This window comes from Artemia franciscana, chromosome 17 (assembly GCF_032884065.1).
Source record: "Artemia franciscana chromosome 17, ASM3288406v1, whole genome shotgun sequence".
NCBI classification, from domain to species: domain Eukaryota; kingdom Metazoa; phylum Arthropoda; class Branchiopoda; order Anostraca; family Artemiidae; genus Artemia; species Artemia franciscana.
Window position 1 is genome coordinate 4936706 of NC_088879.1, and position 18062 is coordinate 4954767.

Below are 18062 nucleotides of genomic sequence, written 5' to 3' on the forward strand. Positions count from 1 at the left end.
ATCTATTGTCAAAATATATTGAAATATTTGTGCAATTCCCAGTTTATTTTTTTTTTTTTTAGTTCTTTAGCTTTTTTTAGTTTTTTTTTTAGTTTTTTATCTTTTTTATTTTTTTACGTTTTTTCTTTTTAGGTTTTTTTCTTTTTTTAATTTTTTTAATTTTTAATTTTTTTTTAGTTTTTTATTTTCAGTTTTTTTTTAGTTTTTTACCATTTTTCTTTTTTCGAATTACTTTAATCTATTGTCAAAATATTTCGAAATATTTATGCAATTTCCAGTTTTTACATTCTAGTTTGTTTTCTTTTATATATATAGAAGATATAATCTGGCGTAACGGACAGACAACTTATTTTTATATATATAGATATATATATATACTAGCTGTTGGGGTGGCGCTTCGCGCCACCCCAACACCTAGTTGGTGGGGGCGCTTCGCGCCCCCCCCCAAGCCCCCCCGCGCGCGTAAGTCGTTACGCGCCATAATAGTTACGCGCCATTGTAGTTGTGTCCCTATGTCCCACCTGTGAATATAGATAGATATATATATATATGGTTTTAACTACGTAAAACTTGCGAATATACAACATTCTTTGCTGTCCCATTGTCTTTGCATATAAATAGATTGTCAGGTTTACCGACTCTTGAACATGCAACATATAATGGTCCACGGGAAAACAATCTGTATTCAGATCTATACCTTATGATTCTAATGATTGCCCTTGAGCTTTGTTGATGGTGATTGCTAATCGACCATTCCCTGTCCCGGTGTCCCGGTCGTCATTTACATCCCCCTGTTTCCTCCGGTGTCCCCGTTGTAGTTGTGTCCCTGTGTCCCGGTCGTCATTTATATTCCCTGTGTCCCGGTCGTCATTTGTATCCCGGTGTCCCGGTCTGTATATACATTCGTTTTTTAGTTTTGTTTTTCTCCTTTATTTTTTTCCTTTTTTTTTCTTTTTTAGCTTATTTAGATTTTTAGATTTTTTAGTTTTTTTATTAGTTTTTAGTTTTTTTTTCTTTTTAGTTTTTTTGTCCCGGTCGTCATTTATATCCCCCTGTTTCCCCCGGTGTCCCCGTTGTAGTTGTGTCCCTGTGTCCCGGTCGTCATTTATATTCCCTGTGTCCCGGTCGTCATTTGTATCCCGGTGTACCGGTCTGTATATACATTCGTTTTTTAGTTTTGTTTTTCTCCTTTATTTTTTTCCTTTTTTTTCTTTTTTAGTTTATTTAGATTTTTAGATTTTTTAGTTTTTTTATTAGTTTTTAGTTTTTTTTTCTTTTTAGTTTTTTTGTAGTTTTTACCTTCTTTTTAGTTTTGTTAATTTTTTTTTTACTTATGTCCTGGTCGTCATTTATACTCCCTATGTCCCGGTGCTTTGTTGATTGCTAATCGAACATTCCTTTTGTCCTGGTCGCTTTCTCTTTGAGTGTCGTCATTTATTTTTTTCTTTTTTAGTTCTTTTAGTTTTTACCTTTTTTAGTTTTTTTTAGTTTTTTAGATGAAATTTTTTTTTAGTTTTTCCCTTTTTTTCTTTTTAGTTTTTATTGGTTTTTACCTTTATGTTAGCTTATTTTTCAGTTTTTTCCTTTTTTTTAGTTTTTTTTATTTTTTATTTTTTTTAGTTTTTTACCTTTTTTAGTTTTTTTAGTTTTTTTAGTTTTTTTAGTTTTTTAGCTTTTTTACTTTTTTTATTAGTTTTTAGTTTTTTTGTAGTTTTTGCCTTTTTTTAGTTTTTTCAGTTTTTTTTTTTTAGTTTTTTATTGGTTTTTACCTTTATTTTAGCTTATTTTTCAGTTTTTTCCTTTTTTTTAGTTTTTTTTTAGTTTTTAGTTTTTTTAGTTTTTTACCTTTTTTTAGTTTTTTTAGTTTTTTTAGTTTTTTAGCTTTTTTATTTTTTTTATTAGTTTTTAGTTTTTTTTGTAGTTTTTGCCTTTTTTTAGTTTTTTTAGTTTTTTAGCTTTTTTATTAGTTTTTAGTTTTTTTTGTAGTTTTTGCCTTTTTTTAGTTTGACAACTTATTTTTATATATATAGATAGTTTTTTTTTTACTTATGTCCTGGTCGTCATTTATACTCCCTGTGTCCCGGTGCTTTGTTGATTGCTAATCGAACATTCCTTTTGTCCTGGTCGCTTTCTCTTTGAGTGTCGTCATTTATTAGTTTTTTCCTTTTTTTCTTTTTAGTTTTTTATTGGTTTTTACCTTTATTTTAGCTTATTTTTCAGTTTTTTCCTTTTTTTTAGTTTTTTTTTTATTTTTTATTTTTTTTAGTTTTTTACCTTTTTTAGTTTTTTTAGTTTTTTTAGTTTTTTAGCTTTTTTACTTTTTTTATTAGTTTTTAGTTTTTTTTTGTAGTTTTTGCCTTTTTTTAGTTTTTTCAGTTTTTTTTTAGTTTTTTATTGGTTTTTACCTTTATAGTTTTTTTAGTTTTTTAGCTTTTTTATTTTTTTTATTAGTTTTTAGTTTTTTTTGTAGTTTTTGCCTTTTTTTAGTTTTTTCAGTTTTGACGTCACCTGATCCAGTTTTTTCAGGTGACGTCACCTGACACATCCATCCACACATCCATCCACACATCCACAGACAGACAACTTATTTTTATATATATAGATATATATATATATATATATATATATATATATATATATATATATATATATATATATATATATATATATATATATATATATATATATATATATATATATATATATATATATATATATACATATATATTAAGTTAATATTACTGTGACTGAACACCACAGAATATTTCGATAACCAATTACGAGTGACTTCAGTGAAAACCCATATTGAAGTAAATCATTAGAAGAATGGCTTCATTTGGGAAAGCCATTTAGGGGTTTTTGCCCGAAACTCTATAATTTCCCAAAAGAAAGCTGTCTTTCCCGAAAATGAAAAGTTAAATGTCAAAGACTTTCATGAAACTTTATCAGAGCTTGTTGGGCTGGACACAAAAATTCCATCTTTAGCCACAATTTTGACATGTCCAGCAGTAACACTTGACAACAAGGGTACCTATGTTCAGTCTGGCGTTCCATTCCCGTTTTTGGGATTATATGGAAAAAGTTACCATAAACAGCAACCTTCCCTTGGATAAAGTGTTAACGTGATAGGATTCCTTAAGATAAGTTGATCCAAAACCAGATCTAGAACAAAATCTTGGGAGGGGGCAATGTGACAAGGGTGCCCATTCTTTACCAAACTGACAAGTTTATTAAAAACAGAATGAAAAACCAAAAAAAAAAATACGGAATAAGGACCCCAGAAGAATCTTAGGATGGGGAGGGGACCCCCCCCGCTCCCTGGATCTGCCAGTTAGTGGATCCTGTTAACCAAAAAATAGAAGAAGAAAATTGGAACTTGCTCCTCGCATTTATTTTATCTTAGTTACTCTATATGTGTATCTGAAGATTTTGGCTCACTCGGAGAACAACTTCGCTGCTCCCATATTTATCTTTTTGATGACTCGGTTTTTGTTGTTTTAACATAGGACTCTAAAATAAATTTTTTGGGGATTAAATTCTTTTTAATAAAAAAATAACAGTCATGAAGGTGAACAGGGTTAGGTCACGGAGAAGGATCTTCTGGAAATTAAAAATTAAAAAATAAAAAAAAAGAATTTTTGAAAAACTTTTTATAAAATTTTTTTAAGATAAAACTTTTGAGGATGAAATTTTTTAAAATAAAAATGACAGTCAGGAAGGTGAACAGTGTTAGGTCAGGGAGAAGGATCTTATGAAAATTAAAAATTAAACTAAGTAAATTAAAAAATTTTGAACTATGTTTTGTGTAATTATAAAGAGCAACATATTTTAGTGAATGTTTTTTTCTACACCAGTTTCTTCAAACGGAATATTGATTGCAGAAACTTCGATGGGGGTTCATTTGTTTGGAAATTGAAAGCTCTAGTAAATTATTTTTACGGAAAATGCTTTCACAGCATTTTTCACAGTCGTAGTATTATTTCATAGTCATAGTTTTGAGTAATTTTCTTACTCATCTTTTTTTACTAAGTTCTGACGTTTTTAGTTTTGAGGAATTCCTGTTGGTAGTTTTGAGGAATTTCCATCCTTGTAGCTTTTTCATATTTTAAGTATGTAAGAAATCTGAGGGAAAAGCACGGAAAGCATCGGACGATTGTCACCCACCACACATAACACTCCCAACAGAAGGCAGAAGCTTAGGAGATAACCACCTGCGCTATGCAGACTATTGGTTAATATGCGAAAACATTATTATTTATTTATTTGTCCTAAGGAGCAGAGCAAAGGCAATGGGAGAACATGGAATCACTGGGGGAAGTAAAACTCTCCAAGACTTAAATTATGCTGAGGATTTAAGAATCTTAGATGAAAATGTAAGCGAAATTGATCAATTGTTTGAGAGGGAAAACGAATTTTTCCGAATTCGTGGGCTATCCAGATCGTTTTTCCATACCTGAAAATGGTGGAATGCCCATTTTCAGGGATAATTTATAGTGCTGTATTGGGGATAAAATTGAAGAAAACAATACTGTTCCTCTTGATTCAAAACTATTCGGTTCACCGTGCCTTATATTAAATACGTAGTTTAATATCTATAGTATCTAAATATTAAACAAAATAGTGGCAACAATTAGATATAGTTTTTAAAATTAGCAATATATATCACTTAAATAATGAAAATATATGCCGCTTTTTTTGCTTTTTGAGCCTTTTCCCATTTTGCCTACCTTTCTTATGTACAAGATTAACGCATAAATCTCAGTTTTATACAATATAAGTAGATCTTACACAGTTCAAAAAATACATCTGACTTGCAGCAATGGAACTCGTGTTGATACTTTAAAATAAGTACACAATTTTCTTATATTTTTCACAAGTATTTCTCTTTTCTATTTTTTGTTGTTTTAGTTTTACTTACCTTATCATTTATGCACTATTTCAGATTTTCATGTTTTCTTTCAAAAACTGAAAATATGTTTAGAAACTACATAATACATCTTATCATAATAGTAATTGATAGCATGCAGACTATCTCTAGTTTAGTAAAAATTTCAAATTTTTGTCTTTTTTGCCCGATCTTCCACTCCATCCACTACGTGAAACCTTAGCATGTGCATATTCCTCTTCAAAATTTGTTTTCAATTTGTTTTTCAGACACCAGTTGCACCAAAAATACCTGACATGTCACTGGTCTTTTAATGAACTCCATTCTTTGAAGATCTTTCTAAGAATAGAATAATCTCTAGAAATAATCATACTGTTGAACTCCCTCTGGAAGAATTATTTCTTTATATGCTTCTTTCTGGTGAAGTACCTTTAGTTGTAAAATAAGGAATGCAGTGAAGAAGTGGACAGAATTCGTGAACAAACAATCGTATGTGTGTAGAGTCAATTAAAAATACATTTCCACATTATTAAATAGAAGCTTGAAATATCCATCTGATGACCCAAAAAGGAAAAGAGATATGGATGCCTCTTACTTCCGCGTTAGGATTAATAGCGTTATATTAATTCCGTTAGTGTATTTTTGAGACCCATTTTTTAAAGAGCCAATCATATTACAATACGGATGAAAGGTGTCTCGCTAACGTTCTAGCAATTACTTTTCAATTCGGACACAAGTTGGAAGTGTGCCAATCAACGGACTCGACTGCATCGAGTTTAGCTATCTTGGGTTACCGGTGACTTGTGAATACTAATATAAAGCTTATCAGTAAATAACGACGAAGATCACACTGCCTTTCCATCACAAAAACAAGAAGAACAATAGGGAATTTTTTAAGACAGTGGGAAAGAAATTCGAATGAATATTTCGGCCCTATGTCCAAGGGCCGTCCTCAGCAATACAAATAAGAAAAAACAACTTACGAGAGGATAAAATCAATAAAACTAAATTGAATAATTCTTCAAAACAGTCCCAGCATCCTTACCTCAGCGAAGTTCAACCAGGACTGAAAAATAAATTGTTATGAAACGAGGCAATTCAATGAAATGAAAGAAAATGATTTAAAAACAGGTTTTTAATGCCAGCTTTGCTTTTTTTTCGCTGCTGATCTTATAGGTCTATTTGTGACAGGTTCTGTGTTAATATCTATTGGTTTTTTAAAATATTTGGTAAGGTCATTTTTAATTAAATTTGTGTATAAAGCATTCAGTGAATATTCTCCTAAATCCCTATTTCAGGAAATATTATTATTAATCTTAAGTCTGATTTCAATTGCTTCTCGAACTACTTGCTTTATGCCTAGATCATTGCTAATAATGGCGGATTCTTCAAAAAGTATTTTGTGGCTAGGATTTTCGAAAACATGGCTACTTAAAGCAGAATCATGTTTCTTTAAGAAACTTAAATGTTTCTTTTGATTCTGCTTTTAAGTAGCCATATATAGGTTTGAGGGAGAAGGCAAGGGTATCTCAAATTCATAATAAAAATATAGATAAGGTATACTTCAAAATATTGGGGGAGGGGGCATATTGGTTTTGTTTAAATTTTTTTTATGAAAGTCTGTGGGCAAGCTGTGGCCCCCTATATAGTCCCAATTTGGCACCCCTCTGATGATCCAAAAAGAAAAAGAGAGATTAATGCCTCTTACTTCCGTGTTAAGAGTATACATTAATTTCGTTGATATATTCTTGTGACTTAATTTTTTTTTTGCAAGCCAATCATATTATTTCTGGTGTGTCAAGAAAAATAGCACCGCCTTTTTAAACCCAAGTTAGCTAGGGCTTTGGATTAACTAATACTGAGAGACAAACCTAAATTGACAGGGATATGAAATTTTTGGAGAGATAAATAATCCACATTTTCTTTAACCAGATTGGTTCTTTTACGAAAAACGCTAAGGCAATAAACGCAACGGAAAGATTTTAAATCCTATTATTCTTATTCGTAAACTCTGTGTTTATTTTCGACCGAACCTTTCATATTGCATTCCACCCACTACGAATAACAGATCATTTTCCTTACAAACTTAAATCAAATGATATTCTATTTAAATCATTTTCTTTTCTTGTCTGTTCAGTACAAAGACCTTCTCTATTAAGTCAGTATTTACGATAGCCTTTTAGTAGATAACCCTTCAGAAAAGCTGGCTTTACCTTTTAGTTTCGATCAATTGCAATAAATTCATATTAACCTCAGTCTTGGAGGGTATCCAAGGTACTGCCTACAACAGAAGGGATATGTCAATAGGCTCTGGGGATATCTTGTGATAGATTAGGATTTACCACGCCCGTAGGGATAGAACACTGTGTGTTTGACCAAAGTTAAGGTGAACAGGAAAAGAAAGTTTCGAGGGGTAACGCTCTCAAATGCATGCTTTCTAAAAGCCGAATGGAAAGTAATTGAATCGGAAGATTGGAGTGGATGTAAGAAAAAATTTGGAAATGAATTTCCCTTACTAAGCGTGAAAAAAATGCCTGAACTAACGATATTTTCCGAAATAAGTTAAACCCCGAAGTTGTGTGGAATGTGACTTAGCATATATTTTGTGAAATGATGAAGCTAATACTCTTTTTATCTTGATTTTAAGTTTATTTTTAATTTTTGTTGAGCGGCGTTTTGACTGTAGTTTTTTTTATTGGTATTATTCGATTATTATTCCTCTATTCCACTTAAATAAAATCGCTTTTGTCATTTATCCAAACAATTTGCTTGTTTTTATTGTCCATAGAAAAATTCGTTTTTATTGTCCTTAGACTAAAAATAAACGAATAAAAATTCGTTTCGTTTTTATTGTCCTTAGAAAAATTTGTCCTTACGAAAATAAGGACTCGTCCTTAGAAAAATTCCTCGCTCCATGTGACTTTTTTTTGTCTGAGCAAAAAGGAACATGGTACTTACGTGTTATAGCGACCACACTGTTGTTCTTGACTTGAGTAAAACCGGTTTCTCTGTCTGAGATGATTAGCTTAATCTCAGTAAGCTAAACTACTATGCAGGTATATTTCAATTTAATATTTAATATACAGAGTTGGTTAGGTATTTAATATAATGCTTTCTGGGCGGCTTGCTTTGCATATTTCTCTGTTGTAGTTTCCATAATTTTGTTAATAAAGTATTATATTTTTATTATATTTTGGTATATTTCATTAGGGTTAATCCAACTTCTCTTCTTGGGTGTGGTCGCCATAACACGTAAGTACCAGAGACAAATCTGTGTTCCTCCAGAAAACTGGCGGGTCGAAAAGCCCGCCAGCCGATAGGCTGACCAGCATTCCGGCCACACAGGGTTGAAAGGCCCTGTGGTTTTAATAGTTACTAGAGGCATTTATTTGTAAGTTATATCCTAATTATGGTTGCAGCAGTACCTGTTATGTAGTAACAAACCACACCCCACTGTAGCCACAACTTGAAAATTGAATTTATAGAAACTACCCAATAATAAATGTTTCCCATGTAGTACTGTTTTGAAAATAGTAACCTTTAAATATTACCCAGCTGGACAGTGATTTATAATTAGGAGAAATAATTTTTTGGTTATAAAAAAGACCTAAAACCCCTAAAAAAGAAATTTAAATTTAAATATTGAGTCAACTATTTTAATTGTCATTGTTGAAGACCCTTAAATGGAGGTTTACAATTCCCCAGCTGAAACAACAAAGGAAATCACATTTTTGCATGGGCAGCGGTGGAATGTGTATTTTTCTTTAAATAAACGTTGTTTTTTCTCGGGGGGGGGGGGTTAAAAATCTTTCAAAAAACGCATCAAAAATGTATTTATATGCATTTTTTACGTTTTACGATTCAGACAAACATTTTTTTTTTTGGGGGGGGGTCAAAACCCCTAACATTCTTGGATTGGGCCTTGGCCATAATAGCTGAAATAATGAGTTCCATTGAGATTGAACTGATCAATTTTTAATACGAGGAGAAATTTTTAAGGATTTCGAAAAAGAATCTGAAATCCTTCAGAATTGATATATCATTAAAAAAAATATCAGTTACCATTCATGGACGTCTACAATTCCCACCTTTGACAGCAAGGAAAAGCACATTTTTTTATGTGAATCTCTGATGCATGGTTTCCAGTTTTCATGTTTTCCCATGGAATCCCATGTTTTATTCAGATTTCTTATGGGAAAAGAAAATGTGTTTCATTTTCTCATGTTATTTAGAATTATCAAGATTTTTCGTCATGTCTTTTCAGCCTTAATTCGATAAATTAAAGTATTCCTGATCTTCATATTGTTATTCCAGCTTACCAACAAGCAAAACAGGCCTAAACATTAAGTACTTTTCTGCATAGGAAACGAACGTCGCCACCCTGAATGAGTGGCAACACACTACAGCTAAACTGGAGCTAAACCATAACTTTTCTTTTTATTTTCCCCAGACCTGCGTTAGGCTGTGATATAACTAAATAAAAAAATACAAGTTTTTTATACTGCAAATAAGGAGCGACATTAAAATTTAAAACGAACAGAAATTGTTCCGTATATGAAAGGGGTTGTCCCCTCCTCAACGCCTCGCTCTTTACGCTAAAGTTTGACTCTTTGTCACACCTCTACTTTTTAAAACAATAAAAATAAGTTAATAACAATAAAAAATAACAATAAGTGGGTAAGACTAAAACTTGATGAAACTTATATATCTAAAATCAATATTAAAATACGATTCTTTTGATGTGACTATTAGTATCAAAATTCCGTTTTTTAGAGTTTCTGTTACTATTAAGCCAGGTCGCTCCTTACTACAGTTCATTACCACGAACTGTTTGATAAGTTTGAATGCATGAGCAGGGATGGCCAAAAAGAGACTTGGGATTCCGGGGGAGGAAGGAGTTAGGGGACGGTTGGATTTTATAGAGGGAGTAAGGCTCTTGGATAATGTTCGGTCAGCCGACTGTCTCATAGTTTCCTCTCACTGGCATTTGACCAAAATTACTGTTTCTGAGATGACTGTTTTATGAATTAATAAAGGTGAAAGGGCTTTCTAATGTATATTCAAATGATCCCCCTCGTGATTATTTACGGTACTTGGTTCAGTGTGATCACCTCTGGAGGATAAAAATGGTGGCTCGATAGTTATAAAAAGCATTTTTACTTGATTTTCGAGATGGTGAACTGTAAACCTTCTGTTAAGAGTTTTCGAGTTTTCAAGCTAAATTCACGTGTTTTGGTGCTCTCCAGGCAATAGTTTTGTTCTGTAGCACAAAATGGTAAAAAAAACGATGCTTTATTATGGCGTTTCGATTTTTAGACGATTTTGTTCGAAAGTTTTGTTCAGAAGCTTCTTTTTAGGCTAAGATCAAGGAAAACTAGTGATTACTAGCAATCTTTTAAATTCAATTAGGCGTGTTCGTCTGTGCGAGTTTTGCCATAATTTATAATTTTCAGCTTTTGTCAATTTCTTCTGTCAAGGGGTCAGATATCCTGACTTGAAATCCTGAGGCCAAGGGTTCAAGCCCTAGTGTCACTAGTTCTCTGGTTTGGGATGGGGGGGGGGGTGAACGATGTCACTCTGTGAGCTCAGCCAGAGTTGACCAACTCCAAATGGGTACCTGGAAAAATCTTGGGGAAAAACATGGGAAGCGTCGAATGAATTACCCCCAACCACGCATTGCACTTACGGCCGAAGGCATCGAATCAGGAGAGCAGTACTTGTGCAACGCAGACCATTGGTCAGGATGGGAATTTTTCGGGGTTAATTTTATAAATTTGGAAAAATTTGATAAATTTGGTAAAAATCTGCACACGTCAATCCAATCTCTATGGGAGGACATATGGGCGGCAGCAAACTATCAGAAAGATTGGGAGCTCCTTTTTGATGCCCTGGTTGCCTCTGGAGGCACACGTGAATCTAAAGTCTAAGGTAAACATTTATTTTCAAATAAGTGACAATTTATAGAATGTATATATAAATATTAACAGTGAGGCTAAATTAATAATATTGGATTGGGTACCTCTGATTAACAATTTTATCAAAAATAACTTTGAGACCAATTTAGCATAAGAGACGTAATAAATAGGGGCGTAAATTTGTCAAAATTGTAAGGAAGGGTAGGGGGAGTTGAAGCGAAAATTCCAAAGTCAACTGAAAAAAACAACTGAAAAATAAAAATTTAGTCATATAGTACCATAAAGCAAAAGGTATACTAAAGACAACTGATCCGTTATTGTGGATACTTGAATTATTTACGCCTATTCTAGTTTTGACAAGATTTTCGGAGACGCTATATTTCAGCTTAGGGGGACAGATTGGGGTCTAGGGGACAGTTGCACCCCTAACCTATAGTAAATTATGCCCCTGGTAATAAATTAATGGCAATATTTGACAGAAGTAAATCAAAGCAAAGGCAAGTGAATTTCGTTCGTTTTTTTTTACTTTGGAAAGGGAATAAGATTGTATTTCAGTAATAGACCAACTGCTAAAAGCTCACAGTTTTAGATCATAAAATGCTAAGAAAAGACGACTACGCTTGAGCACTAGAACTTTCACAATTACCAGATAGGCTTTGTTTGTGTTAAAAATGATTCCTCCATATAGTAAGACAACTTGTTTTCCTAGCCGCTGCCCCCCTGTCTGAAATAATCTTTCTATCTGGCCCCTTTTTAATCTAAAGTTTGATGGTGGCTATGCCCACTATCTTATCTGCTGATTTTTAGCCTGACCTTTATTTTACACTTTCAAAAATTAAAGCGTCATCTTGTTCCTTGGGAATAAGTAACCCACACCCGCATTTCCCCAGTCGTTGTCATGTATTTCCCGTAATATGTTGGCTAAGATTGTCAACAGGGACAGAACCTTCACAATTATCAAAATAGACTTAGTTTTTGTTATAAATGGTTCGTCCATATGAGTAAAAACCCATTTCCTAGCTACCCTCATCCCCAAGACACAGTTTCCCGTTTTTCCAAAATAATGGGTTTGGTGGTCTCTTTAACCAAGAATTTGGTGGTCAGTTTGCCCAATATCAGCTCTGCTACTTTTTAGCTTACCATTTGTCAGTTTTTACATCTGGAAATAATAGAGTGGCCATCTTATTCCTCGGGAATAAATAATCCCCACCCTCATTTCTCTAATCGTTGTCATATGTTTTCCATGCTCTGTTGGCTAAGATAGTTATTATTGAAGGGAATGTGGTTGTAGCTATCAGGCAAATGATGCGAGCAATTCTTTGTGGGAATAATGTTCTGCATACAAATATACAAAATATGAGGAAAGATATATCTTGAAGATGGAACGACTCGAGCAATTTTATTGTTAAATTAATCTCCATGGAAATAAACAAATACATGAGTCAAATAGAAATAAAGTTGCAGATTAATTTGGAACTAGATGTATCCCAAAATTTAGTGGAATCAATAATCACAATTAAAACTAACTATTTCGTAACAATATTATGAAGAAATATTTTTTTTGCACTTTCTACAAGTTTGTTTATTTGGAAATAAGGCTATTTATGTAATGGAACGGTGTTGTGACCATTAATGTTCTACAAAATTTTATTTTAACCACTCGAAAGTGTTATGTGCCATACTTATGCATAACTGCTTGTGAAAAAGGGAGGGGTGACTCATCAATCTCAATGAAATTAATATTAAGCTCAGTTTATCAGATAACCCGACTATAGAGGTTTCAAGTTACTAACTTTAAAATAAAGAATTTTGTATTTTTTGCCAGAAGCAAGATCACAGATGGTTGTTTATTTGTTTTTTTCTTGGGGGGTGATAATGCCAAACCAGTGGCCCTAGAATATCAAAAGAGAGCTCATCCAATCGGAAATGAAAATTTCTAGAGTCCTTTTTGAATGATCAAGAATATTGGAGGTCAACTAGCCCCAACACCTTTTTTTCCGCAGAGACATACCTTCAAAATTTGGAGATATCCATTTTTTAAAGCATATTTGAAAGATTCAATTGCTGTGCTTGTGAGGATAAAATGACTCCTCAGTGCCCCTTGGGTCACCAGTGTTTATATAGAGTATTTGCTATTGAAAATATATAGAAACATTTTTGTCTTTTTTCTGGGGGGGGGGGATTTTGTTGGGATAATTTTCCACGTGGAAATTTTCTGTGGGGAGTAAAGTTTCCAAAAATAATTTTTCACTGAGACGATAGGAGATTTTCCGGCACGATTCAAAACAGATCAAAAATTGAATATTAAAAAAGAGTTTTTTCAACTGAAGGTAAAGAGTAACATGAAAACTTAAAACAAATCGAAATTAATCTCTACATAAAGGGGCTACCCCTCCTCAATACCTCGCTTCTTACACTAACTTCGATTTTGTTACATTTTTTTTAAGAAGGATATTTGCCCTTGGCAACACAACCGATTATTCATCTTCAAGTTCATCTGTATATAATTAATTATGGTTGTAATTCCTGTTTTTATATTTTCTAATTCGACTTTATTAAAATTTTCCTGTTTGATGAATAAAATAAAAGTCTTTAGATAATTAAAAATTTTAAATGCTAGGTGAGGAGAAACTCTCCTAATGAATGTGACGAATAATTTAAGAATGAAAATGATGAAATTAAATTCAGCGCACTGAATGAAAAAGGAAGGAAAACAATGAGCATCATTCAAATTAGTCTTTTACGAATATTTTCCAGCTTCTTACCCCTCAGTTCCGATTCAGTCAGGTGAACTACGAAGGAATTTATAAGCCAGAAAATCTTTTAAACGAATTACAACTATCTTAGCATAAATTAAAATCAATGAACACGACTCCAAATAAAACTTGAAGATCGACTATTAGCATTAATTAAAATAATAAAAAAAGAAGAAAAACGAATTGAATAGTGTTCATTTTTCATTCATTTTTTCAACATATATAAAAATGAAACCTGAAACAAACAGGAGTTGCAATAAAAAGCCGAAGTCAAATTGTGCCTTCTAAATACCAGAAAATAATTCAGACTTTACTGAAAACAAAATACGTTTGAAACGTTTCCTCTCTTTTTAACTTAAGTAAATCCTAAGTTATTAAGACCTTCAGGAATGAATATCAGAATGTACATTAAACTGTCAATCTACATTCATTTTCTTGTTTTCAGCAATCTTGGTTATGATGATGATTTTTTTTTCTTTTTCGTCTTCTGAGAAATAAAAACACGTGGCTCCGAAACGAAGATTAATTTTGATCAGGTGCGAATAATTTTACGGTCTTTCGTAGGTACAGAGGGGGCATCACCCTCTACTCCTCTTTGTGGTAATTTCGTTCGTTTTACTCAGTTTTTTTTTGTATTTTTTTTTCGTTTTAGATTACATTTATTGAATAATAAATGGTTTATAGTAGTTTTACTCTGGAAAAATTAGGCTCTATTTCTGCTCATCTTTGGTTTAATGTAGCTCTTTACTTTTCTTTGAAAAACTTCTTTTTTTGCAACAAGATTTTTTTAGTTAAATAAAAGAATAGGTTTATCAAATGACCTTAAGTATCAATATTAGAGTTTTACTTTAGTCTTACCTTCGCATGTCAGCAATGGTTGATTACATCTCATTTCAGCTTATGTTGATTCCAATAGGGGGTCAGGTGTACTCTATGGGACACAAGCAATACAGGCAGAACAAAAATTTCTGATCTAATCCATGCTGCATCTACATGCATGAGTTACGGATGATGGAGCGCCGTGATTATATTAAAGATTTAATACCTTTTAATTTGCTTCGCTAAGAATATTACGTGCCAATTTTGGCTCTCAAACTGCTTTATTTTACGCTCAAAGCATACCCAAGAAAAATATAGCGACATTTCATTCGAATCTACCGCAAGTTGTCTATTTTAAGAGCTTTACCCTATTTTCGAAAAAGGGAAATGAAAGCACTGATTACACCTGAAAATTTTTTAAACAAAATCCAGGAGCCTAAGTGGTAATGGCTCTTTCAAACTACATCGCAGGTCCTGTAGCATAAGCATAATTTAAGGCTTTACGTTACTTTATGTAACCTTACAGAAAAATCCTGCCACATAACTCAATTCCTACCTCTACATTACCTAACGTTATGTTATCTAATGGGAATGTTACTGCAGCAGCAACAAAATGCAATTTCTGGATGATCAATAGTAAATTTAGAGATAAACTATCCCTTGAAATACTCACATAATTGATCATAGCTTGAATCCCCATCTCCATTTCACGCTTTTTATTTATGAATTGTGGTCAAATGATGAATGTGATGTTTTAGATGATGATTATGATGCTTATATGGATTTCTGCACTAGCCTAGATTAATTTCAAAGGTTATGCTTAACAGAACGTCAGAGAAAATTACGTACGTAACAAAACCGCTTATCAGTGAAATTTACGCATGTAGTATGAAAGCCGCTTAAGACTCAAGGCTCTTACCCCTTAAAAACAAATTGCATATTGAGTACCATTCAGTCCGACTATTTATTTCAGTTTGAATGATTTGAATGAAGTCAAAGGTTATGCTTAACATAACATCAGAGAAAATTACTTACGTAACATAACCACTTATCAGAGAAATTTACGCACGTAGTATGAAAGCCGCTTAAGACTCAAGGCTCTTACCCCTTAAAAACAAATTCTATATTGAGTACCATTCAGTCCGAGTATTGATTTCAGTTTGAATGATTTGAAATGATATTAGAGTCCACATTTATCGACGCAGATTGTGTAAACGATGAAGACTGATTATCCAGATTTAATGGCCTAGAAGTTCTCTCCACACAAGGAAACTTGGACACAATGAGGAGCGTTTCCGCTGGAGACTTGTGGTGATGGATTCCGTTTTTCTCAAGATCATAAGGAGTTGGTAACTTTAGAATTCATCACAATCGGAAGTAACAAAAATAAGACCTCCTGCAGATTGATCTTGAATTCTGGCAAGGAAACAGCTAAAGGAAATTATTCAACGTCCTCTTTGAACCGGGAAAAGTCCATTCAATGTCGTCACTGAGGCTAAACGATAAAAAGGAAAATAAAATTTACTGGAAGATTAAAAACTATTTTTAGACTTTTCTAGCATCAGCACCGAATTTTGTTTCTTTGAAATATCTGTCATATCTAGTTTTAAGAAGTTTTGACCAACAATCGTGGAAAATTCCTTGTAATAACAGGACGTTATTTATTGGCCCTATATTACCTTAGTCAAGTGCATATCACACTACTTACTGAAATGCAATGAATCACACAAAAATACTAAAGTGTATGGAAAGTTCACAAGAGTGGAAACTGGCGCTAGTAAATGCCAACACCATCTACTGTTCGGCGGCTTGGTTTGACCCCAGACTGCAGGATGCTTGTCTCTAAGATGATTTAAAATCAAGGTGAGGGCAAAGAAATCTTGCTTCAGTCGTAAGTAGGCCTACTACCCTAAATTATCGAGGATAGAAAAATAATAAAAAAAATTACCTGCCTAAATCTTAGGTCTATCTATACCTGAAAACCAGGATTTTTTATAATTTTCTATTTTTTATTTTTTTTGGTTGCTCTAGCTAGCAGCTTAGTAAGAGACGGTCACGTCCAATGCTAAGAAATATAATAGCCAATAACTCCGAAAAATAGAGTCAGATCTAAACAGAAAGTGCACTATTAGAACCGCCTTGTCAAATACCCTATATAGGAAACTTACCGTCCCTTGGCTTGAACAACAAGGGATACATATTGGCTTAAAAATCAAGAAAAGTGGCAGCTACCACGATATTCTGCATAAACAGCATCTTGTTTTTCTTTTCCTCAGATAGTTTGGCAGTGCAACATCGCAGAGAGCTGTTTATTTCCAAACCGAGCGGTGAAAAACAATATGGGGAAGAGCAGCAATGTTTACAATTTTCCGGAATAATGTAATGGTAATAAAATATTTGCCGTTACATAAAAGGGTCTTATTATCGAGAATAATGCCCATTCTACATTACGGAGCAGAGACCTGGGGGCATGAGAAAGCGGCTCAGCTAGAAAGTATTCAATTAGGGTACTTCAAGAGATTGTTTGGGCTGCATAGAACAACTCATTCCCAGTTTTTAAATGGCGATCTAGGCATATGGCCACTAAAAAATTACAGACTAGTCTCAATGGTTAAATTTTGGTTAAGAGTCGTCCAATTACTGAGTGACGGGTCGGTTAAGGTAGCTTATGAAGATTTACTCTCACAGGGGATAATAAAAGATCGTGACCCCTAAAAATAAAAGACATTTTAGACAAAACAGGGTTTTCTTTTGTTTGGAATGAAGATAGAGGACTAATGGACATAAATGCAATTGGGAGAATGAGATTAAGATAGTACTAGAGAATCAAATGATCCAAAAATGGAGTGAGGATAAATAAGTTTCATCAAGTGTAGTTTTACCCATCAAAAGTTACGAGCCTGAGAAAATTTACCTTATTTTAGAAAATAGGGGAAAACACGCCTTAAAAGTGATAAAATCTTAACGAAAATCACAACATCAGATTCTGCGTATCAGAAAACCCTACAGCAGAAGTTTAAAGTTCTTATCTACAAAAATGTGGAATTTTGCATTTTTTGCCACAAGACAGATCACGGATGCGTGTTTATTTATTTTTTTATTCTTCATTTTTTTACAGGGGCTATCAAATCGACCCTTTGGTCTTAGAATGTTGCAAGAGGGCTCATTCTGACGGAAATTAAAAGTTATATTGCTCTTTTTAAGTGACCAAAAAAACTGGAGGGCACCCATGCCCCTCCCCCGCTCATTTTTTCCAAAGTCACCGGATCAAATTCTGAGATAGCCATTTTATTCAGCATTCTCGATAAACCTAATAACTATGTGTTTGGGAACGATGAAATCCCAAACAGTCCCTGTGGGAGGGGCTGCAAGTTACAAACTTTGACTAATTTTTACATATAGTAATGGCTATTCGGAAGTGTACAGGCGTTTTCAGGGGGTTTTTTGGATGGGGTTGAGGTATTGAGGGGAGGGGGCTATGTGGAGGGAACTTTTCATAGAGGAATTTGTCATGGGGGAAGAGAATTTCCATGAAGGGAGTGCAGGATTTTCTTGCATTTAAAAAAATGAAAAAAATAATATGAAAAAGGTTTTTTCAACTGAAAGTAAGCAGCAGCCTTAAAACTTAAAACGAACATAAATAATTACGCATAGGAGGGTTTCACCTCCTTCTAATACCTCGCTCTT

The 18062-nt window shown here is 33.2% G+C and overlaps 1 protein-coding gene across 1 annotated transcript in view; it reads left to right on the forward strand.

Moving 5' to 3' along the window:
- Nucleotides 1-18062, forward strand: part of LOC136037725 (probable muscarinic acetylcholine receptor gar-1) — a 109774-nt gene that overhangs the window by 52155 nt on the left and 39557 nt on the right. The window lies entirely within an intron of this gene.